This window comes from Schistocerca americana, chromosome X (genome assembly GCF_021461395.2).
Source record: "Schistocerca americana isolate TAMUIC-IGC-003095 chromosome X, iqSchAmer2.1, whole genome shotgun sequence".
In the NCBI taxonomy this organism is placed as follows: Eukaryota; Metazoa; Arthropoda; class Insecta; order Orthoptera; family Acrididae; genus Schistocerca; species Schistocerca americana.
Genome location: NC_060130.1, coordinates 8819115 through 8843474, shown reverse-complemented (window position 1 = coordinate 8843474; position 24360 = coordinate 8819115).

Here is a 24360-nt window from a genome sequence, read left to right as displayed (position 1 = left end):
AAACATAGACAGTAAGAAGAGTCAGTCTTCTTGTACTTAAGTCAGCATTGTGCCTATTGTATTAAATTAAAATGTAATTTCTGTGTTTTATCGTCAATAAGAAGGTCAGACTGATACAATAAACCTGAAGTGAGGCATCGGAATCCATAACTAGTGTCACAGGAATGGTTCAAGACATAGAGAGTAGGAAGAGTCAGTCTTCTTGTACTTAAGTCGGCATTGTGCTTTTTCTATTTAATTCCGATGCGATTTCTGTGTCTCATCGTCAATAGGAAGGTCCAAGGGATACAGTAAACCTGGAGTGAAGCATCGGAATCTATAATTAGTGTCACAGAGATGGTTCAAAACATAGACTGTGCGAAGAGTCAGTCTTCTTGTACTTAAGTCGGCATTGTGCCTTTTGTATTTAATTCCGATGCAATTTCTGTGTTTCATCGTCAATAAGAAGGTCCAAGGAATAGAGAAAACCTGAAGTGAAGCATCAGAATCTATAACTTGTGTCACAGGAACTTTTCAAAACATAGTCTGTAAGAAAAGCCAGTCTTCTTGTACTTAAGACGGCATTGTGCCTTTTGTATTTAATTCGGATGCAATTTCTGTGTTTCATCGTCATTAAGAAGGTCCAAGAGGTACAGTAAACCTGAAGTGAAGCACCGGAATCTATAACTAGTGTCACATGAATGGTTCAAACATAGTCAGTAAGAAGAGTCAGTCTTCTTGTACTAAAGTCGCCATTGTGCCTTTTTCATTTAATTCCGATGCAATTTCTGTGATTCATCGTCAATAAGAAGGTCCAAGGGATACAGTAAACCTGGAGTGAGGCATCAGATCTATAACTCGTGTCACATGAATGGTTCAAAACATAGACAGTAAGAAGCGTCAGTCTTCTTGTACTTAATCCGGCATTGTGCCTTTTGTATTTAATTCCGATGCAATTTCTGTGATTCATGGTCAATAAGAAGGTCAGAGGGATACAGTAAACCTGAAGTGAAGCATCGGAATCTATAACTAGTGTCACAGGAATGGTTCAAAACATAGTCAGTAAGAAGAGTCAGTCTCCTTGTACATAAGTCGGCATTGTGCCTTTTGTATTTAATTCCGATGCAATTTCTGTGTTTCATCGTCAATATGAAGGTCTGTGGGATACAGTAAACCTGAAGTGAAGCATCGAAATCTATAACTAGTGTCACAGGAATGGTTCAAAACATAGACAGAAGAAGAGTCAGTCTTCTTGTACTTATGTCGGCATTGTGTCATTTGTATTTAATTCCGTTGCAATTTCTGTGTTTCATCGTCAATAAGAAGGGCAAAGGGATACAGTAAACCTGAAGTGAAGCATCGGAATCTATAACTAGTGTCACAGGAATGGTTCAAACCATAGACAGTAGGAAGAGTCAGTCTTCTTGTACTTAAGTCGGCATTGTGCATTTTCTATTTAATTCTGAGGCAATTTCTGTGTTTCATCGTCAATAAGAAGGTCCAAGGGATTAAGTAAACCTGGAGTGAAGCATCGGAATCTGTAACTAGTGTCACAGGAGTGGTTCAAAACATAGTCAGTAAGAAGAGTCAGTCTTCTTGTACTTAAGTCGCCATTGTGCCTTTTGTATTTAATTCCGATGCAATTTCTATGTTTCATCGTCAATAAGAAGGTCTAAGGGATACAGTAAACCTGAAGTGAAGCATCAGAATCTATAACTAGTGTCACAGGAACGGTTCAAAACATAGTCAGTAAGAAGAGCCAGTCTTCTTGCACTTAAGACGGTATTGTGTCTTTTGTATTTAATTCCGATGCAATTTCTGTGTTTCATCGTCAATACGAAGGTCCAAGGGATACAGTGCATCTGAATTGAAGCACCGGAATTTATAACTAGTGTCACATGAATGGTTCAAAACATAGTCAGTAACAAGAGTCAGTCTTCTTGTACTTAAGTCGCCATTGTGCCTTTTGTATTAAATTCCGATGCAATTTCTGTGTTTCATCGTCAATAAGAAGGGCAGAGGGATACAGTAAACCTGAAGTGAAGCATCGGAATCTATAACTAATGTCACAGGAACGGTTCAAAACATAGACAGTAGGAAGAGTCAGTCTTCTTGTACTTAAGTCGGTATTGTGCACTTTCTATTTAATTCCGATGCAATTTCTGTGTTTCATCGTCAATAAGAAGGTCCAAGGGATACAGTGAACCTGAAGTGTAGCCTCAGAATCTATAACTAGTGTCACAGGAATGGTTCAAAGCATAGTCAGTAAGAAGAGCCAGTCTTCTTGTACTTAAGTCGGCATTGTGCCTTTTGTATTTAATTCCGATGCAATTTCTGTGTTTCATAGTCAATAAGAAGGTCCGAGGGATACAGTAAACCTGGAGTGAAGCATCGGAATCTGTAACTAGCGTCACAGGAGTGGTTCAAAACATAGACAGTAGGAAGCGTCAGTCTTCTTGTACTGAAGTCGGCATTGTGCCTTTTTTATTTAATTCCGATGCAATTTCTGTGTTTTATGGTCAATAGGAAGGTCCAAGGGATACAGTAAACCTGAAGTGAAGCATGGGAATCTATATTTAGTGCCACATGAATAGTTCAAAAAATAGACAGTAAGAAGAGTCAGTCTTCTTGTACTTAATTCGGCATTGTTCCTTTTGTATTTAATTCCGATGCAATTTCTGTGTTTCATCGTCAATAAGAAAGTCAGAGGGATACAGTAAATCTCAAGTGAAGCATCGGAATCTATAGCTAGTGTCACAGGAATGGTTCAAAACATAGTCAGTAAGAAGAGTCAGTCTTCTTGTACTTAAGTTGGCATTGTGCCTTTTGTATTTAATTCCGATGCAATTTCTGTATTTCATCGTCAATAAGAAGGTCCAAGGGATACAGTAAACCTGGAGTGAAGCATCGGAATCTATAACTAGTGTCACAGAGATGGTTCAAAACATAGACTGTACGAAGAGTCAGTCTTCTTGTACATAAGTCGGCATTGTGCCTTTTGTATTTAATTCCGATGCAATTTCTGTGTTTCATCGTCAATAAGAAGGTGCAAGGGATACAGAAAACCTGAAGTGAAGCATCGATACCTATAACTAGTATCACAGAAATGGTTCAAAACATAGACAGTAAGCAGAGTCAGTCTTCTTGTGCTTAAGTCGGCATTGTGCCTTTTGTATTCAATTCCGATGCAATTTCTGTGTTTCATCGTCAATAAGATGGGCAGAGGGATACAGTAAACCTGAAGTGAAGCATCGGAATTTATAACTGGTGTCACAGGAATGGTTCAAAACATAGACAGTAGGAAGAGTCAGTCTTCTTGTACTTAAGTCGGCATTGTGCATTTTCCATTTAATTCCGAAGCAATTTCTGTGTTTCATCGTCAATAAGAAGGTCAAAGGGATACAGTGAACCTGAAGTGAAGCCTCAGAATCTATAACTAGTGTCACAGGAATGGTTCAAAGCATAGTCAGTAAGAAGAGCCAGTCTTCTTGTACTTAAGTCGGCATTGTGCCTTTTGTATTTAATTCCGATGCAATTTCTGTGTTTCATAGTCAATAAGAAGGTCCGAGGGATACAGTAAACCTGGAGTGAAGCATCGGAATCTGTAACTAGCGTCACAGGAGTGGTTCAAAACATAGACAGTAGGAAGCGTCAGTCTTCTTGTACTGAAGTCGGCATTGTGCCTTTTTTATTTAATTCCGATGCAATTTCTGTGTTTTATGGTCAATAGGAAGGTCCAAGGGATACAGTAAACCTGAAGTGAAGCATGGGAATCTATATTTAGTGTCACATGAATAGTTCAAAAAATAGACAGTAAGAAGAGTCAGTCTTCTTGTACTTAATTCGGCATTGTTCCTTTTGTATTTAATTCCGATGCAATTTCTGTGTTTCATCGTCAATAAGAAAGTCAGAGGGATACAGTAAACCTGGAGTGAAGCATCGGAATCCATAACTAGTGTCACAGAGATGGTTCAAAACATAGACTGTACGAAGAGTCAGTCTTCTTGTACTTAAGTCGGCATTGTGCCTTTTGTATTTAATTGCGATGCAATTTCTGTGTTTCATCGTCAATAAGAAGGTGCAAGGGATACAGAAAACCTGAAGTGAAGCATCGATACCTATAACTAGTATCACAGAAATGGTTCAAAACATAGACAGTAAGCAGAGTCAGTCTTCTTGTGCTTAAGTCGGCATTGTGCCTTTTGTATTCAATGCCGATGCAATTTCTGTGTTTCATCGTCAATAAGAAGGTCAAAGGGATACAGTGAACCTGAAGTGAAGCCTCGGAATCTATAACTAGTGTCACAGGAATGGTTCAAAGCATAGTCAGTAACAAGAGCCAGTCTTCTTGTACTTAAGTCGGCATTGTGCCTTTTGTATTTAATTCCGATGCAATTTCTGTCTTTCATCGTCAATAGGAAGATCCAAGGGATACAGTAAACCTGGAGTGAAGCATCGGAATCTGTAACTAGCGTCACAGGAGTGGTTCAAAACATAGACAGTAGGAAGCGTCAGTCTTCTTGTACTGAAGTCGGCATTGTGCCTTTTTTATTTAATTCCGATGCAATTTCTGTGTTTTATGGTCAATAGGAAGGTCCAAGGGATACAGTAAACCTGAAGTGAAGCATGGGAATCTATATTTAGTGTCACATGAATAGTTCAAAAAATAGACAGTAAGAAGAGTCAGTCTTCTTGTACTTAATTCGGCATTGTTCCTTTTGTATTTAATTCCGATGCAATTTCTGTGTTTCATCGTCAATAAGAAAGTCAGAGGGATACAGTAAATCTCAAGTGAAGCATCGGAATCTATAGCTAGTGTCACAGGAATGGTTCAAAACATAGTCAGTAAGAAGAGTCAGTCATCTTGTACTTAAGTCGGCATTGTGCCTTTTGTATTTAATTCCGACGCAATTTCTGTATTTCATCGTCAATAAGAAGGTCCAAGGGATACAGTAAACCTGGAGTGAAGCATCGGAATCTATAACTAGTGTCACAGAGATGGTTCGAAACATAGACTGTACGAAGAGTCAGTCTTCTTGTACTTAAGTCGGCATTGTGCCTTTTGTATTTAATTGCGATGCAATTTCTGTGTTTCATCGTCAATAAGAAGGTGCAAGGGATACAGAAAACCTGAAGTGAAGCATCGATACCTATAACTAGTATCACAGAAATGGTTCAAAACATAGACAGTAAGCAGAGTCAGTCTTCTTGTGCTTAAGTCGGCATTGTGCCTTTTGTATTCAATGCCGATGCAATTTCTGTGTTTCATCGTCAATAAGAAGGTCAAAGGGATACAGTGAACCTGAAGTGAAGCCTCGGAATCTATAACTAGTGTCACAGGAATGGTTCAAAGCATAGTCAGTAACAAGAGCCAGTCTTCTTGTACTTAAGTCGGCATTGTGCCTTTTGTATTTAATTCCGATGCAATTTCTGTCTTTCATCGTCAATAGGAAGATCCAAGGGATACAGTAAACCTGGAGTGAAGCATCGGAATCTGTAACTAGTGGCACAGGAGTGGTTCAAAACATAGTCAGTAAGAAGAGTCAGTCTTCTTGTACTTAAGTCGCCATTGTGCCTTTTGTATTAATTTCCGATGCAATTTCTGTGTTTCATCGTCAATAAGAAGGTCTAAGGGATACAGTAAACCTGAAGTGAAGCATCAGAATCTATAACTAGTGTCACAGGAATGGTTCAAAACATAGTCAGTAAGAAAAGCCAGTCTTCTTGTACTTAAGACGGCATTGTGCCTTTTGTATTTAATTCGGATGCAATTTCTGTGTTTCATCGTCAATAAGAAGGTCCAAATGATACAGTAAACCTGAAGTGAAGCACCGGAATCTATAACTAGTGTCACATGAATGGTTCTAACATAGTCAGTAAGAAGAGTCAGTCTTCTTGTACTAAAGTCGCCATTGTGCCTTTTTCATTTAATTCCGATGCAATTTCTGTGTTTCATCGTCAATAAGAAGGTCCAAGGGATACAGTAAACCTGGAGTGAGGCATCAGATCTATAACTCGTGTCACATGAATGGTTCAAAACATAGACAGTAAGAAGCGTCAGTCTTCTTGTACTTAATCCAGCAATGTGCCATTTGTATTTAATTCCGATGCAATTTCTGTGTTTCATGGTCAATAAGAAGGTCAGAGGGATACAGTAAACTTGAAGTGAAGCATCGGAATCTATAACTAGTGTCACAGGAATGGTTCAAAACATAGTCAGTAAGAAGAGTCAGTCTCCTTGTACATAAGTCGGCATTGTGCCTTTTGTATTTAATTCCGATGCAATTTCTGTGTTTCATCGTCAATAAGAAGGTCTGTGGGATACAGTAAACCTGAAGTGAAGCATCGAAATCTATAACTAGTGTCACAGGAATGGTTCAAAACATAGAAAGAAGAAGAGTCAGTCTTCTTGTACTTAAGTCGGCATCGTGACATTTGTATTTAATTCCGTTGCAATTTCTGTGTTTCATCGTCAATAAGAAGGGCAAAGGGATACAGTAAACCTGAAGTGAAGCATCGGAATCTATAACTAGTGTCACACTAATGGTTCAATCCATAGATAGTAGGAAGAGTCAGTCATCTTGTACTTAAGTCGGCATTGTGCCTTTTGTATTTAATTCCGATGCAATTTCTGTATTTCATCGTCAATAAGAAGGTCCAAGGGATACAGTAAACCTGGAGTGAAGCATCGGAATCTATAACTAGTGTCACAGAAATGGTTCAAAACATAGACTGTACGAAGAGTCAGTCTTCTTGTACTTAAGTCGGCATTGTGCCTTTTGTATTTAATTCCGATGCAATTTCTGTGTTTCATCGTCAATAAGAAGGTCCAAGGGATACAGAAAACCTGAAGTGAAGCATCGATACCTATAACTAGTATCACAGAAATGGTTCAAAACATAGACAGTAAGCAGAGTCAGTCTTCTTGTGCTTAAGTCGGCATTGTGCCTTTTGTATTTAATTCCGATGCAATTTCTGTGTTTCATCGTCAATAAGATGGGCAGAGGGATACAGTAAACCTGAAGTGAAGCATCGGAATTTATAACTGGTGTCACAGGAATGGTTCAAAACATAGACAGTAGGAAGAGTCAGTCTTCTTGTACTTAAGTCGGCATTGTGCATTTTCCATTTAATTCCGAAGCAATTTCTGTGTTTCATCGTCAATAAGAAGGTCAAAGGGATACAGTGAACCTGAAGTGAAGCCTCGGAATCTATAACTAGTGTCACAGGAATGGTTCAAAGCATAGTTAGTAACAAGAGCCAGTCTTCTTGTACTTAAGTCGGCATTGTGCCTTTTGTATTTAATTCCGATGCAATTTCTGTGTTTCATCGTCAATAGGAAGATCCAAGGGATACAGTAAACCTGGAGTGAAGCATCGGAATCTGTAACTAGTGGCACAGGAGTGGTTCAAAACATAGTCAGTAAGAAGAGTCAGTCTTCTTGTACTTAAGTCGCCATTGTGCCATTTGTATTAATTTCCGATGCAATTTCTGTGTTTCACCGTCAATAAGAAGGTCTAACGGATACAGTAAACCTGAAGTGAAGCATCAGAATCTATAACTAGTGTCACCGGAATGGTTCAAAACATAGTCAGTAAGAAAAGCCAGTCTTCTTGTACTTAAGACGGCGTTGTGCCTTTTGTATTTAGTTCGGATGCATATTTCTGTGTTTCATCGTCAATAAGAAGGTCCAAGGGATACAGTAAACCTGAAGTGAAGCACCGGAATCTATAACTAGTGTCACATGAATGGTTCAAACATAGTCAGTAAGAAGAGTCAGCCTTCTTGTACTAAAGTCGCCATTGTGCCTTTTTCATTTAATTCCGATGCAATTTCTGTCTTTCATCGTCAATAAGAAGGTCCAAGGGATACAGTAAACCTGGAGTGAGGCATCAGATCTATAACTCGTGTCACATGAATGGTTCAAAACATAGACAGTAAGAAGCGTCAGTCTTCTTGTACTTAAGTCGGCATTGTGCATTTTCCATTTAATTCCGAAGCAATTTCTGTGTTTCATCGTCAATAAGAAGGTCAAAGGGATTCAGTGAACCTGAAGTGAAGCCTCGGAATCTATAACTAGTGTCACAGGAATGGTTCAAAGCATAGTCAGTAACAAGAGCCAGTCTTCTTGTACTTAAGTCGGCATTGTGCCTTTTGTATTTAATTCCGATGCAATTTCTGTGTATCATCGTCAATAGGAAGATCCAAGGGATACAGTAAACCTGGAGTGAAGCATCGGAATCTGTAACTAGTGGCACAGGAGTGGTTCAAAACATAGTCAGTAAGAAGAGTCAGTCTTCTTGTACTTAAGCCGCCATTGTGCCTTTTGTATTAATTTCCGATGCAATTTCTGTGTTTCATGGTCAATAAGAAGGTCAGAGGGATACAGTAAACTTGAAGTGAAGCATCGGAATCTATAACTAGTGTCACAGGAATTTTTCGAAACATAGTCAGTAAGAAGGGTCAGTCTCCTTGTACATAAGTCGGCATTGTGCCTTTTGTATTTAATTCCGATGCAATTTCTGTGTTTCATCGTCAATAAGAAGGTCTGTGGGATACAGTAAACCTGAAGTGAAGCATCGAAATCTATAACTAGTGTCTCAGGAATGGTTCAAAACATAGAAAGAAGAAGAGTCAGTCTTCTTGTACTTAAGTCGGCATCGTGACATTTGTATTTAATTCCGTTGCAATTTCTGTGTTTCATCGTCAATAAGAAGGGCAAAGGGATACAGTAAACCTGAAGTGAAGCATCGGAATTTATAACTAGTGTCACAGGAATGGTTCAAAGCATTGTCAGTAAGAAGAGCCAGTCCTCTTGTACTTAAGTCGGCATTGTGCCTTTTGTATTTAATTCCGATGCAAATTCGTGTTTCATCGTCAATAAGAACGTCCAAGGGGTTCATTAAACCTGGAGTGAAGCACCGGAATCTGTAACTAGTGTCACAGGAGTGGTTCAAAACATAGTCAGTAAGAAGAGTCAGTCTTCTTGTACTTATGTCGCCATTGTGCCTTATGTATTAAATTCCGATGCAATTTCTGTGTTTCATCGTCAATAAGAAGGTCCACGGGATACAGTAAACCTGGAGTGAATCATCGGAATCTATAACTCGTGTCACATGAATGGTTCAAAACATAGACAGTAAGATGAGTCAGTCTTCTTGTACTTAATCCGGCATTGTGCATTTTGTATTTAATTCCGATGCAATTTCTGTGTTTCATCGTCAATAAGAAGGTCAGAGTGATACAGTAAACTTGAACTGAAGCATCGGAATCTATAACTAGTGTCACAGGAATGGTTGAAAACATAGTCGGTAAGAAGAGTCAGTCTTCTTGTACTTAAGTCGGCATTGTGCCTTTTGTATTTAATTCCGATGCAATATCTGTGTTTCATCGTCAATAAGAAGGTCAGTGGGATACAGTAAACCTGAAGTGAAGTATCGAAATCTATAACTAGTGTCACAGGAATGGTTCAAAACATAGTCAGTAAGAAGAGTCAGTCTTCTTGTTCTTGAGTCGGCATTGTGCCTTTTGTATTTAATTCCGATGCAATTTCAGTGATTCATCGTCAATATGAAGGTTCAAGGGATACAGTAAACCTGAAGTGAAGCAACGAAATCTATAACAATAGTCACAGGAATGGTTCAAACATAGACAAAAGAAGTGTCAGTCTTCTTGTACTTAAGTCGGCATTGTGCCTTTTGTATTTAATTCCTATGCAACTTCTGTGTTTCATCGTCAATAAGAAGGTCCAAGGGATACAGTAAACCTGGAGTGAAGCATCGGAATCAATAACTAGTGTCACAGGGGTGGGTCAAAACATAGACAGTAAGAAGAGTCAGTATTCTTGTACTTAAGTCGGCATTGTGCCTTTTGTATTTAATTCCGATGCAATTTCTGTGTCTCATCGTCAATAAGAAGGTCCAAGGGATACAGAAAACCTGAAGTGAAGCATCGAAATTTATAACTAGTATCACAGAAATGGTTCAAATCATAGACAGTAAGCAGAGTCAGTCTTCTTGTACTGAAGTCGGCATTGTGCCATTTGTATTTAATTCCGATGCAATTTCTGTGTTTCATCGTCAATAAGAGGGGCAGAGGGATACAGTAAACCTGAAGTGAAGCATCGGAATCTATAACTAGTGTCACAGGAATGGTTCAAAGCATAGACAGTAGGAAGACTCAGTCTTCTTGTACTTAAGTCGGCATTGTGCATTTTCTATTTAATTCCGATGCAATTTCTGTGTTTCATCGTCAATAAGAAGGTCCAAGGGATACAGTGAACCTGAAGTGAAGCCTCGGAATCTGTTACTAGTGTCACAGGAATGGTTCAAAGCATAGTCAGTAAGAAGAGTCAGTCTTCTTGTACTTATGTCAGCATTGTGCCTTTTGTATTAAATTCCGATGTAATTTCTGTGTTTTATTGTCAAAAAGAGGGTCAGACTGATACAATAAACCTGAAGTGAAGCATCGGAATCTTTAACTAGTGTCACAGGAATGGTTCAAGACATGGTAAGAAGAGTCAGTCTTCTTGTACTTAAGTCGGCATTGCGCCTTTTGTATTTAATTCCGATGCAATGTCTGTGTTTCATCGTCAATAAGAAGGTCCGATGGATACAGTAAAACTGAAGTGAAGCATCGGAATCTATAACTAGTGTTACAGGAATGGTTCAAAACATAGAGAGATGGAAGAGTATGTCTTCTTGTACTTAAGTCGGCATTGTGATTTTTGTATTTCATTCCGATGCAATTTCTGTGTTTCATCGTCCATAAGAAGGTCCGAGGGATACAGTAAACCTCAAGTGAAGCATCGGAATAAAAAACTAGTGTCACAGGAATGGTTGAAAACATAGAGAGTAGGAAGAGTCAGTCTTCTTGTACTTAAGTCGGCATTGTGCTTTTTCTATTTAATTCCGATGCGATATCTGTGTCTCGTCGTCAATAGGAACGTCCAAGGGATACAGTAAACCTGAAGTGAAGCATCGGAATCTATAACTAGTGTCACATGAATAGTTCAAAACATAGACAGTAAGAAGAGTCAGTCTTCTTGTACTTAATTCGGCATTGTGCCTTTTGTATTTAATTCCAATGCAATTTCTGTGTTACATCGTCAATAAGAAGGTCAGAGGGCTACAGTAAACCTGAAGTGAAGCATCGATACCTATAACTAGTATCACAGAAATGGTTCAAAACATAGACAGTAAGCAGAGTCAGTCTTCTTGTACTTAAGTCGGCATTGTGCCTTTTGTATTTAATTCCGATGCAATTTCTGTGTTTCATCGTCAATAAGATGGGCAGAGGGATACAGTAAACCTGAAGTGAAGCATCGGAATTTATAACTAGTGTCACAGGAATGGTTCAAAACATAGACAGTAGGAAGAGTCAGTCTTCTTGTACTTAAGTCGGCATTGTGCGTTTTCTATTTAGTTCCGCAGCAATTTCTGTGTTTCATCGTCAATAAGAAAGTCAAAGGGATACAGTGAACCTGAAGTGAAGCCTCGGAATCTATAACTAGTGTCACAGGAATGGTTCAAAGCATAGTCAGTAACAAAGGCCAGTCTTCTTGTACTTAAGTCGGCATTGTGCCTTTTGTATTTAATTCCGATGCAATTTCTGTGTTTCATCGTCAATAGGAAGATCCAAGGGATACAGTAAACCTGGAGTGAAGCATCGGAATCTGTAACTAGTGTCACAGGAGTGGTTCAAAACATAGTCAGTGAGAAGAGTCAGTCATCTTGTACTTAAGTCGCCATTGTGCCTTTTGTATTTAATTCCGATGCAATTTCTGTGTTTCATCGTCAATAAGAAGGTCTAAGGGATACAGTAAACCTGAAGTGAAGCATCAGAATCTGTAACTAGTGTCACAGCAATGGTTCAAAACATAGTCAGTAAGAAAAGCCAGTCTTCTTGTACTTAAGACGGCATTGTGCCTTTTGTATTTAATTCGGATGCAATTTCTGTGTTTCATCGTCAATAAGAAGGTCCAACGGATACAGTAAACCTGAAGTGAAGCACCGGAATCTATAACTAGTGTCACATGAATGGTTCAAACATAGTCAGTAAGGAGAGTCAGTCTTCTTGTACTTAAGTCGCCATTGTGCCTTTTTCATTTAATTCCGATGCAATTTCTGTCTTTCATCGTCAATAAGAAGGTCCAAGGGATACAGTAAACCTGGAGTGAGGCATCAGATCTATAACTCGTGTCACATGAATGGTTCAAAACATAGACAGTAAGAAGCGTCAGTCTTCTTGTACTTAAGTCGGCATTGTGCATTTTCCATTTAATTCCGATGCAATTTCTGTGTTTCATCGTCAATAAGAAGGTCTGTGGGATACAGTAAACCTGAAGTGAAGCATCGAAATCTATAACTAGTGTCTCAGGAATGGTTCAAAACATAGAAAGAAGAAGAGTCAGTCTTCTTGTACTTAAGTCGGCATCGTGACATTTGTATTTAATTCCGTTGCAATTTCTGTGTTTCATGGTCAATAAGAAGGTCAGAGGGATACAGTAAACTTGAAGTGAAGCATCGGAATCTATAACTAGTGTCACAGGAATTTTTCGAAACATAGTCAGTAAGAAGGGTCAGTCTCCTTGTACTTAAGTCGGCATTGTGCCTTTTCTATTTAATTCCGATGCAATTTCTGTGTTTCATCGTCAATAAGAAGGTCCAAGGGATACAGTAAACATGGAGTGAAGCATCGGAATCTGTAACTAGTGTCACAGGAATAGTTCAAATCATAGACAGTAAGATGAGTCAGTCTTCTTGTACTTAAGTCGACATTGTTCCTTTTTTATTTAAATCCGATGCAATATCTGTGTTTCATCGTCAATAAGAAGGACCAAGGGATACAGTAAACCTAGAGAGAAGCATCGGAATGTATAACTAGTGTCAAAGGAATGGTTCAAAACATAGACATAAGACCAGTCAGTCTTCTTGTACTTAATTCGGCATGGGCCATTTGTATTTAATTCCGACGCAATTTCTGTGTTTCATCGTCAATAAGAACGTCAGAGGGATACAGTAAACCTGAAGTGAAGCATTGGAATCTATAACTAGTGTCACATGAATGGTTCAAATCATAGACAGTGGCAAGACTCAGTGTTCTTTTACTTAAGTCGGCATTGTGCCTTTTGTATTTAATTCCGATACAATTTCTGTGTTTCATCGTCAATAAGAAGGTCCAAGGGATACAGAAAACCTGAAGTGAAGCATCGAAATCTATAACTAGTATCACAGAAATGGTTCAAATCATAGACAGTAAGCAGAGTCAGTCTTCTTGTACTTAAGTCGGCATTGTGCCATTTGTATTTAATTCCGATGCAATTTCTGTGTTTCATCGTCAAAGAGAAGGTCCAAGGGATACAGTACACCTGCAGTGAAGCCTCGGAATCTATAACTAGTGTCACAGGAATGGTTCAAAGCATAGTCAGTAAGAAGAGCCAGTCTTCTTGTACTTTAGTCGGCATTGTGCGATTTGTATTTAATTCCGATGCAATTCCTGTGTTTCATCGTCAATAAGAAGGTCAGAGGGATACAGTAAACCTGAAGTGAAGCATCGGAATCTATAACTAGTGTTACAGGAATGGTTAAAAACATAGACTGTAAGAAGAGTCAGTCTTCTTGTACTTAAGTCGGCATTGTGCCTTTTGTATTAAATTCCGATGTAATTTCTGTGTTTTATCGTCAATAAGAATGTCAGACTGACACAGTAAACCTGAAGTGAAGCATCGGAATCTATAACTAGTGTCACAGGAATCGTTCAAAACATAGTAAGAAGAGTCAGTCTTCTGTACTTAAGTCGGCATTGTGCCTTTTGCATTTAATTCCGATGCAATTTCTGTGTTTCATCGTCAATACGAAGGTCCGAGGGATACAGTAAACCTGGAGTGAAGCATCGGAATCTTTAACTAGTGTCACAGGAATGGTTCAAAACATAGACAGTAAGATGAGTCAGTCTTCTTGTACTTAAGCCGACAATGTGCCTTTTGTATTTAATTCCGATGCAATTTCTATGTTTCATCTCCAATAAGAAGGTCCAAGGGATACAGTAAACCTGAAGTGAAGCATCGGAATTTATAACTAGTGTCACAGGAATGGTTCAAAGCATTGTCAGTAAGAAGAGCCAGTCCTCTTGTACTTAAGTCGGCATTGTGCCTTTTGTATTTGATTCCGATGCAATTTCTGTGTTTCATCATCAATAAGAAGGTCCAAGGGATAGAGTAAACCTGGAGTGAAGCATCGGAATCTGTAACTAGTGTCACAGGATTGGTTCAAAACATAGACAGTAAGAAGAGTCAGTCTTCTTGTACTTAAGTCCGCATTGTGCCTTTTGTACGAGTATTTAATTCCGATGCAATTTCTGTGTTTCATCGTCAATAAGATGGTCAAAGGGATACAGTATACCTGGAGTGAAGCATCGGAATCTATAACTAGTGACACAGGGATGGTTCAAAACATAGACAGTAAGAAGAGTCAGTATTCTTGTACTTAAGTCGGCATTGTGCCTTTTGTATTTAATTCCGATGCAATTTTTGTGTTTCATCGTCAATAAGAAGGTCCAAGGGATACAATAAACCTGAAGTGAAGCACCGGAATCTATAACTAGTGTTACAGGAATGGTTCAAATCATAGTCAGTAAGAAGAGTCAGTCTTCTTGTACTTAAGTCGGCATTGTGCATTTTGTATTTAAATCCGATGCAATTTCTGTGTTTCATTGTCAATAAGGAGGTCCAAGGGATACAGTAAACCAGGAGTGAAACATCGGAATTTATAACTAGTGTCACAGGAATGGTTCAAAACATAGTCAGTAAGAAGAGTCAGTCTTCTTGTACTTAAGTCGGCATTGTGCCTTTTATATTTAATTCCGATGCAATTTTTGTGTTTCATCCTCAATACGAAGGTCCATGGGATACAGTAAACCGGGAGTAAAGGATCGGAATCTATAACTAGTGTCACAGGAATGGTTCAAAACTTAGTCAGTAAGAAGAGTCAGTCCTCTTGTACTTAAGTCGGCATAGTGCCTTTTGTATTTAATTCCGATGCAATTTCTGTGTTTCATCGTCAATAAGAAGGTCCAAGGGATACAGTAAACCTGGAGTGAAGTATCAGAATCTATAACTAGTGTCACAGGAATGAATCAAAACATAGTCAGTAAGAAGAGTCAGTTTTCTTGTACTTAAGTCAGCATTGTGCCTTTTGTATTTAATTCCGATGCAATTTCTGTGTTTCATCGTCAATAAGAAGGTGCAAGGGATACAGTATACCTGAAGTGAAGCCTCGGAATCTATAACTTGTGTCACAGGAATGGTTCAAAGCATAGTCAGTAAGAAGAGCCGGTCTTCTTGTACTTAAGTCGGCATTGTGCCTTTTGTATTTAATTCCGATGCATTTTCTGTGTTTCATCGTCAATAAAAAGGTCCAAGGGATACAGTAAACCTGGAGTGATGCATCGGAATCTGTAACTAGTGTCACAGGAGTGGTTCAAAACATAGACACTAAGAAGAGTCAGTCTTCTTGTACTTAAGTCGGCATTGTGCCTTTTTTATTTAATTCCGATGCAATTTCTGTGTTTCATTGTCAATAAGAAGGTCCAAGGGAGACAGTAAACCTGGAGTGAAGCATCGAAATCTATAACTAGTGTCACATAAATGGTTCAAAACATAGACAGTAAGAAGAGTCAGTCTTCTTGTACTTAATTCTGCATTGTCCCTTTTGTATTTAATTCCGATGCAATTTCTGTGTTTCATCGTCAATAAGAAGGTCCAAGGGATACAGTAAACCTGAAGTGATGTATCGGAATCTATAACTAGTGTCACAGGAATGGTTCAAAACATAGACAGTAGCAAGAGTCAGTCTTCTTGTACTTAAGTCTGAGTTGTGCCTTTTCTATTTAATTCCGATGCAATTTCAGTGTATCATCGTCAATAAGAAGGTCCAAGGGATACAGTAATCCTGGAGTGAAACATCGGAATCTATAACTAGTGTCACAGGAATGGTTCAAAACATTGACAGTAGGAAGAGTCAGTCATCTTGTACTTAAGTCAGCATTGTGCCTTTTGTATTTAATTCCGATGCAATTTCTGTGTTTCATCGTCAATAAGAATGTCCAAGGGATACAGTATACCTGAAGTGAAGCCTCGGAATCTATAACTAGTGTCACAGGAATGGTTCAAAGCATAGTCAGTAAGAATAGCCAGTGTTCTTGTACTTAAGTCGGCATTGTGCTTTTTGTATTTAATTCCGATGCAATTTCTATGTTTCATCGTCAATAAAAAGTTCCAAGGGATACAGTAAACCTGAAGTGAAGCATCAGAATCTATAACTAGTGTCACAGGAATGGTTCAAAACATAGACAGTAAGAAGAGTCAGTCTTCTTGTACTTAAGTCGGCATTGTGCCTTTTGTACTTATTTCCGATGCAATTTCGGTGTTTCATTGTCAAAAAGAAGGTCCAAGGGATACTGCAAACCTGAAGTGAAGCACCGGAATCTATAACTAGTGTCACATTAATGGTTTAAAGCATAGTCAGTAAGAAAAGTCTGTCTTCTTGTACTTAAGTCGCCATTGTGCCTTTTGTATTTAATTCCGATGCAATTTCTGTGTTTCATCGTCAATAAGAAGGTCCAAGGGAGACAGTAAACCTGGAGTGAAGCACCGAAATCTATAACTAGTGTCACAGGAATGGTTCAAAACATAGACAGTAAGAAGAGCCAGTCTTCTTGTACATAATTCGGCATTGTCCCTTTTGTATTTAATTCCGATGCAATTTCTGTGTTCATCGTCAATAAGAATGTCAGAGGGATACAGTAAACCTGAAGTGAGGCATCGGAATCTATAACTAGTGTCACAGGAATGGTTCAAAACATAGTCAGTAAGACGAGTCAGTCTTCTTGTACTTAAGTCCGCATTGTGCCTTTCGTACGAGTATTTAATTCCGATGCAATTTCTGTGTTTCATCGTCAATAAGAAGGTCACAGGGATACAGTATACCTGGAGTGAAGCATCGGAATCTATAACTAGTGACACAGGGATGGTTCAAAACATAGACAGTAAGAAGAGTCAGTATTCTTGTACTTAAGTCGGCATTGTGCCTTTTATATTTAATTCCGATGCAATTTTTGTGTTTCATCCTCAATACGAAGGTCCATGGGATACAGTAAACCGGGAGTAAAGGATCGGAATCTATAACTAGTGTCACAGGAATGGTTCAAAACTTAGTCAGTAAGAAGAGTCAGTCTTCTTGTACTTAAGTCGGCATAGTGCCTTTTGTATTTAATTCCGATGCAATTTCTGTGTTTCATCGTCAATAAGAAGGTCCAAGGGATACAGTAAACCTGGAGTGAAGTATCAGAATCTATAACTAGTGTCACAGGAATGAATCAAAACATAGTCAGTAAGAAGAGTCAGTTTTCTTGTACTTAAGTCAGCATTGTGCCTTTTGTATTTAATTCCGATGCAATTTCTGTGTTTCATCGTCAATAAGAAGGTGCAAGGGATACAGTATACCTGAAGTGAAGCCTCGGAATCTATAACTTGTGTCACAGGAATGGTTCAAAGCATAGTCAGTAAGAAGAGCCGGTCTTCTTGTACTTAAGTCGGCATTGTGCCTTTTGTATTTAATTCCGATGCATTTTCTGTGTTTCATCGTCAATAAAAAGGTCCAAGGGATACAGTAAACCTGGAGTGATGCATCGGAATCTGTAACTAGTGTCACAGGAGTGGTTCAAAACATAGACACTAAGAAGAGTCAGTCTTCTTGTACTTAAGTCGGCATTGTGCCTTTTTTATTTAATTCCGATGCAATTTCTGTGTTTCATTGTCAATAAGAAGGTCCAAGGGAGACAGTAAACCTGGAGTGAAGCATCGAAATCTATAACTAGTGTCACATAAATGGTTCAAAACATAGACAGTAAGAAGAGTCAGTCTTCTTGTACTTAATTCTGCATTGTCCCTTTTGTATTTAATTCCGATGCAATTTCTGTGTTTCATCGTCAATAAGAAGGTCCAAGGGATACAGTAAACCTGAAGTGATGTATCGGAATCTATAACTAGTGTCACAGGAATGGTTCAAAACATAGACAGTAGCAAGAGTCAGTCTTCTTGTACTTAAGTCTGAGTTGTGCCTTTTCTATTTAATTCCGATGCAATTTCAGTGTATCATCGTCAATAAGAAGGTCCAAGGGATACAGTAATCCTGGAGTGAAGCATCGGAATCTATAACTAGTGTCACAGGAATGGTTCAAAACATTGACGGTAGGAAGAGTCAGTCATCTTGTACTTAAGTCAGCATTGTGCCTTTTGTATTTAATTCCGATGCAATTTCTGTGTTTCATCGTCAATAAGAAGGTCCAAGGGATACAGTATACCTGAAGTGAAGCCTCGGAATCTATAACTAGTGTCACAGGAATGGTTCAAAGCATAGTCAGTAAGAATAGCCAGTGTTCTTGTACTTAAGTGCGCATTGTGCTTTTTGTATTTAATTCCGATGCAATTTCTATGTTTCATCGTCAATAAAAAGTTCCAAGGGATACAGTAAACCTGAAGTGAAGCATCAGAATCTATAACTAGTGTCACAGGAATGGTTCAAAACATAGACAGTAAGAAGAGTCAGTCTTCTTGTACTTAAGTCGGCATTGTGCCTTTTGTACTTATTTCCGATGCAATTTCGGTGTTTCATTGTCAAAAAGAAGGTCCAAGGGATACTGCAAACCTGAAGTGAAGCACCGGAATCTATAACTAGTGTCACATTAATGGTTTAAAGCATAGTCAGTAAGAAAAGTCTGTCTTCTTGTACTTAAGTCGCCATTGTGCCTTTTGTATTTAATTCCGATGCAATTTCTGTGTTTCATCGTCAATAAGAAGGTCCAAGGGAGACAGTAAACCTGGAGTGAAGCACCGAAATCTATAACTAGTGTCACAGGAATGGTTCAAAACATAGACAGTAAGAAGAGCCAGTCTTCTTGTACATAATTCGGCATTGTCCCTTTTGTATTTAATTCCGATGCAATTTCTGTGTTCATCGTCAATAAGAATGTCAGAGGGATACAGTAAACCTGAAGTGAGGCATCGGAATCTATAACTAGTGTCACAGGAATGGTTCAAAACATAGTCAGTAAGACGAGTCAGTCTTCTTGTACTTAAGTCCGCATTGTGCCTTTCGTACGAGTATTTAATTCCGATGCAATTTCTGTGTTTCATCGTCAATAAGAAGGTCACAGGGATACAGTATACCTGGAGTGAAGCATCGGAATCTATAACTAGTGACACAGGGATGGTTCAAAACATAGACAGTAAGAAGAGTCAGTATTCTTGTACTTAAGTCGGCATTGTGCCTTTTGTATTTAATTCCGATGCAATTTTTGTGTTTCATCGTCAATAAGAAGGTCCAAGGGATACAATAAACCTGAAGTGAAGCACCGGAATCTATAACTAGTGTTACAGGAATGGTTCAAATCATAGTCAGTAAGAAGAGTCAGTCTTCTTGTACTTAAGTCGGCATTGTGCATTTTGTGTTTAATTCCGATGCAATTTCTGTGTTTCATTGTCAATAAGGAGGTCCAAGGGATAGAGTAAACCAGGAGTGAAACATCGGAATCTATAACTAGTGTCACAGGAATGGTTCAAAACATAGTCAGTAAGAAGAGTCAGTCTTCTTGTACTTAAGTCGGCATTGGGCCTTTTATATTTAATTCCGATGCAATTTTTGTGTTTCATCCTCAATACGAAGGTCCAAGGGATACAGTAAACCGGGAGTAAAGGATCGGAATCTATAACTAGTGTCACAGGAATGGTTCAAAACTTAGTCAGTAAGAAGAGTCAGTCTTCTTGTACTTAAGTCGGCATAGTGCCTTTTGTATTTAATTCCGTTGCAATTTCTGTGTTTCATCGTCAATAAGAAGGTCCAAGGGATACAGTAAACCTGGAGTGAAGTATCAGAATCTATATCTAGTGTCACAGGAATGAATCAAAACATAGTCAGTAAGAAGAGTCAGTTTTCTTGTACTTAAGTCAGCATTGTGCCTTTTGTATTTAATTCCGATGCAATTTCTGTGTTTCATCGTCAATAAGAAGGTCCAAGGAATACAGTATACCTGAAGTGAAGCCTCGGAATCTATAACTTGTGTCACAGGAATGGTTCAAAGCATAGTCAGTAAGAAGAGCCGGTCTTCTTGTACTTAAGTCGGCATTGTGCCTTTTGTATTTAATTCCGTTGCAATTTCTGTGTTTCATCGTCAATAAAAAGGTCCAAGGGATACAGTAAACCTGGAGTGATGCATCGGAATCTGTAACTAGTGTCACAGGAGTGGTTCAAAACATAGACACTAAGAAGAGTCAGTCTTCTTGTACTTAAGTCGGCATTGTGCCTTTTTTATTTAATTCCGATGCAATTTCTGTGTTTCATCGTCAATAAGAAGGTCCAAGGGAGACAGTAAACCTGGAGTGAAGCATCGAAATCTATAACTAGTGTCACATAAATGGTTCAAAACATAGACAGTAAGAAGAGTCAGTCTTCCCTTACTTAATTCTGCATTATCCCTTTTGTATTTAATTCCGATGCAATTTCTGTGTTTCATCGTCAATAAGAAGGTCCATGGGATACAGTAAACCTGAACTGATGTATCGGAATCTATAACTAGTGTCACGGGAATGGTTCAAAACATAGACAGTAGCAAGAGTCAGTCTTCTTTTACTTAAGTCTGCATTGTGGCTTTTCTATTTAATTCCGATGCAATTTCAGTGTGTCATCGTCAATAAGAAGGTCCAAGGGATACAGTAATCCTGGAGTGAAGCATCGGAATCTGTAACTAGTGTCACAGGAATGGTTCAAAACATTGACAGTAGGAAGAGTCAGTCATCTTGTACTTAAGTCAGCATTGTGCCTTTTGTATTTAATTCCGATGCAATTTCTGTGTTTCATCGTCAATAAGAATGTCCAAGGGATACAGTATACCTGAAGTGAAGCCTCGGAATCTATAACTAGTGTCACAGGAATGGTTCAAAGCATAGTCAGTAAGAAGAGCCAGTGTTCTTGTACTTAAGTCGGCATTGTGCTTTTTGTATTTAATTCCGATGCAATTTCTGTGTTTCATCGTCAATAAAAAGGTCCAAGGGATACAGCAAATCTGAAGTGAAGCATCGGAATCTATTACTAGAGTCACAGGAATGGTTCAAAACATAGACAGTAAGAAGAGTCAGTCTTCTTGTACTAAAGTCGGCATTGTTCCTTTTATATTAAATTCCTATGTAACTTCTCTGTTTTATCGTCAATAAGAAGGTCAGAATGATACAGTAAACCTGAAGTGAAGCATCGGAATCTATAACTAGGGTCACAGGAATGGTTCAAGGCATAGTAAGAAGAGTCAGTCTTATGGTACTTAAGTCGGCATTGTGCCTTTTGTATTTAATTCCGATGCAATTTCTGTGTTTCATCGTCAATATGAATGTCCAAGGGTTACAGTAAACCTGGAGTGAAGCATCGGAATCTATAGCTAGCGTCAGAGGAATGAATCAAAACATAGTCAGTAGGAAGAGTCAGTCTTCTTGTACTTAAGTCGGCAATGTCCCTTTTGTATTTAATTCCGATGCAATTTCTGTGTTTCATCGTCAATAAGAAGGTCCAAGGGATACAGTAAACCTAAAGTGAAGCACCGGAATCTATAACTAGTATTACAGGAATGGTTCAAAACATAGTCAGTAAGAAGAGTCAGTCTTCTTGTACTTAAGTCGGCATTGTGCCTTTTGTATTTAATTCCGATGCAATTTCTGTGTTTCATTGTCAATAAGGAGGTCCAAGGGATACACTAAACCAGAAGTGAAGCATCGGAATCTATAACTAGTGTCACAGGAATGGTTCAAACATAGTCAGTAAGAAGAGTCAGTCTTCTTGTACTTAAGTCGGCATTGTGCCTTTTGTATTTAATTCCGATGCAATTTTTGTGTTTCATCCTCAATACGAAGGTCCAAGGGATACAGTAAACCGGGAGTGATGCATCGGAATCTATAACTAGTGTCACAGGAATGGTTCAAAACTTAGTCAGTAAGAAGAGTCAGCCTTCTTGTACTTAAGTCGGCATTGTGCCTTTTGTATTTAATTCCGATGCAATTTCTATGATTCATCGTCAATAAGATTGTACAAGTGATACAGTAAACCTGAAGTGAAGCATCAGAATCTATAACTGGTGTCACAGGAATGGTTCAAAACGTAGTCAGTAAGAAGAGTCAGTCTTCTTGTACTTAAGTCGGCATTGTGCCTTTCTTATTTAATTCCGATGCAATTTCTGTGTTTCATCGTCAATAAGAAGGTCCAAGGGAGACAGTAAACCTGGAGTGAAGCATCGAAATCTATAACTAGTGTCACATAAATGGTTCAAAACATAGACAGTAAGAAGAGTCAGTCTTCTTGTACTTAATTCTGCATTATCCCTTTTGTATTTAATTCCGATGCAATTTCTGTGTTTCATCGTCAATAAGAAGGTCCATGGGATACAGTAAACCTGAACTGATGTATCGGAATCTATAACTAGTGTCACGGGAATGGTTCAAAACATAGACAGTAGCAAGAGTCAGTCTTCTTTTACTTAAGTCTGCATTGTGCCTTTTCTATTTAATTCCGATGCAATTTCAGTGTGTCATCGTCAATAAGAAGGTCCAAGGGATACAGTGATCCTGGAGTGAAGCATCGGAATCTATAACTAGTGTCACAGGAATGGTTCAAAACATTGACAGTAGGAAGAGTCAGTCATCTTGTACTTAAGTCAGCATTGTGCCTTTTGTATTTAATTCCGATGCAATTTCTGTGTTTCATCGTCAATAAGAATGTCCAAGGGATACAGTATACCTGAAGTGAAGCCTCGGAATCTATAACTAGTGTCACAGGAATGGTTCAAAGCATAGTCAGTAAGAAGAGCCAGTGTTCTTGTACTTAAGTCGGCATTGTGCTTTTTGTATTTAATTCCGATGCAATTTCTGTGTTTCATCGTCAATAAAAAGGTCCAAGGGATACAGCAAATCTGAAGTGAAGCATCGGAATCTATTACTAGAGTCACAGGAATGGTTCAAAACATAGACAGTAAGAAGAGTCAGTCTTCTTGTACTAAAGTCGGCATTGTGCCTTTTATATTAAATTCCTATGTAACTTCTCTGTTTTATCGTCAATAAGAAGGTCAGAATGATACAGTAAACCTGAAGTGAAGCATCGGAATCTATAACTAGGGTCACAGGAATGGTTCAAGGCATAGTAAGAAGAGTCAGTCTTATGGTACTTAAGTCGGCATTGTGCCTTTTGTATTTAATTCCGATGCAATTTCTGTGTTTCATCGTCAATATGAATGTCCAAGGGTTACAGTAAACCTGGAGTGAAGCATCGGAATCTATAACTAGCGTCAGAGGAATGAATCAAAACATAGTCAGTAGGAAGAGTCAGTCTTCTTGTACTTAAGTCGGCAATGTCCCTTTTGTATTTAATTCCGATGCAATTTCTGTGTTTCATCGTCAATAGGAATGTCAGAGGGATACAGTAAACCTGAAGTGAGGCATCGGAATCTATAACTAGTGTCACAGGAATAGTTCAAAACATAGCCAGTAAGAAGAGTCAGTCTTCTTGTACTTAAGTCCGCATTGTGCCTTTTGTATTTAATTCCGATGCAATTTCTGTGTTTCATCGTCAATAAGAAGGTCCAAGGGATACAGTAAACCTAAAGTGAAGCACCGGAATCTATAACTAGTATTACAGGAATGGTACAAAACATAGTCAGTAAGAAGAGTCAGTCTTCTTGTACTTAAGTCGGCATTGTGCCTTTTGTATTTAATTCCGATGCAATTTCTGTGTTTCATTGTCAATAAGGAGGTCCAAGGGATACAGTAAACCAGAAGTGAAGCATCGGAATCTATAACTAGTGTCACAGGAATGGTTCAAACATAGTCAGTAAGAAGAGTCAGTCTTCTTGTACTTAAGTCGGCATTGTGCCTTTAGTATTCAATTCCGATGCAATTTTTGTGTTTCATCCTCAATACGAAAGTCCAAGGGATACAGTAAACCGGGAGTGATGCATCGGAATCTATAACTAGTGTCACAGGAATGGTTCAAAACTTAGTCAGTAAGAAGAGTCAGCCTTCTTGTACTTAAGTCGGCATTGTGCCTTTTGTATTTAATTCCGATGCAATTTCTATGATTCATCGTCAATAAGATTGTCCAAGTGATACAGTAAACCTGAAGTGAAGCATCAGAATCTATAACTGGTGTCACAGGAATGGTTCAAAACGTAGTCAGTAAGAAGAGTCAGTCTTCTTGTACTTAAGTCGGCATTGTGCCTTTCTTATTTAATTCCGATGCAATTTCTGTGTTTCATCGTCAATTAGAAGGTCCAAGGGAGACAGTAAACCTG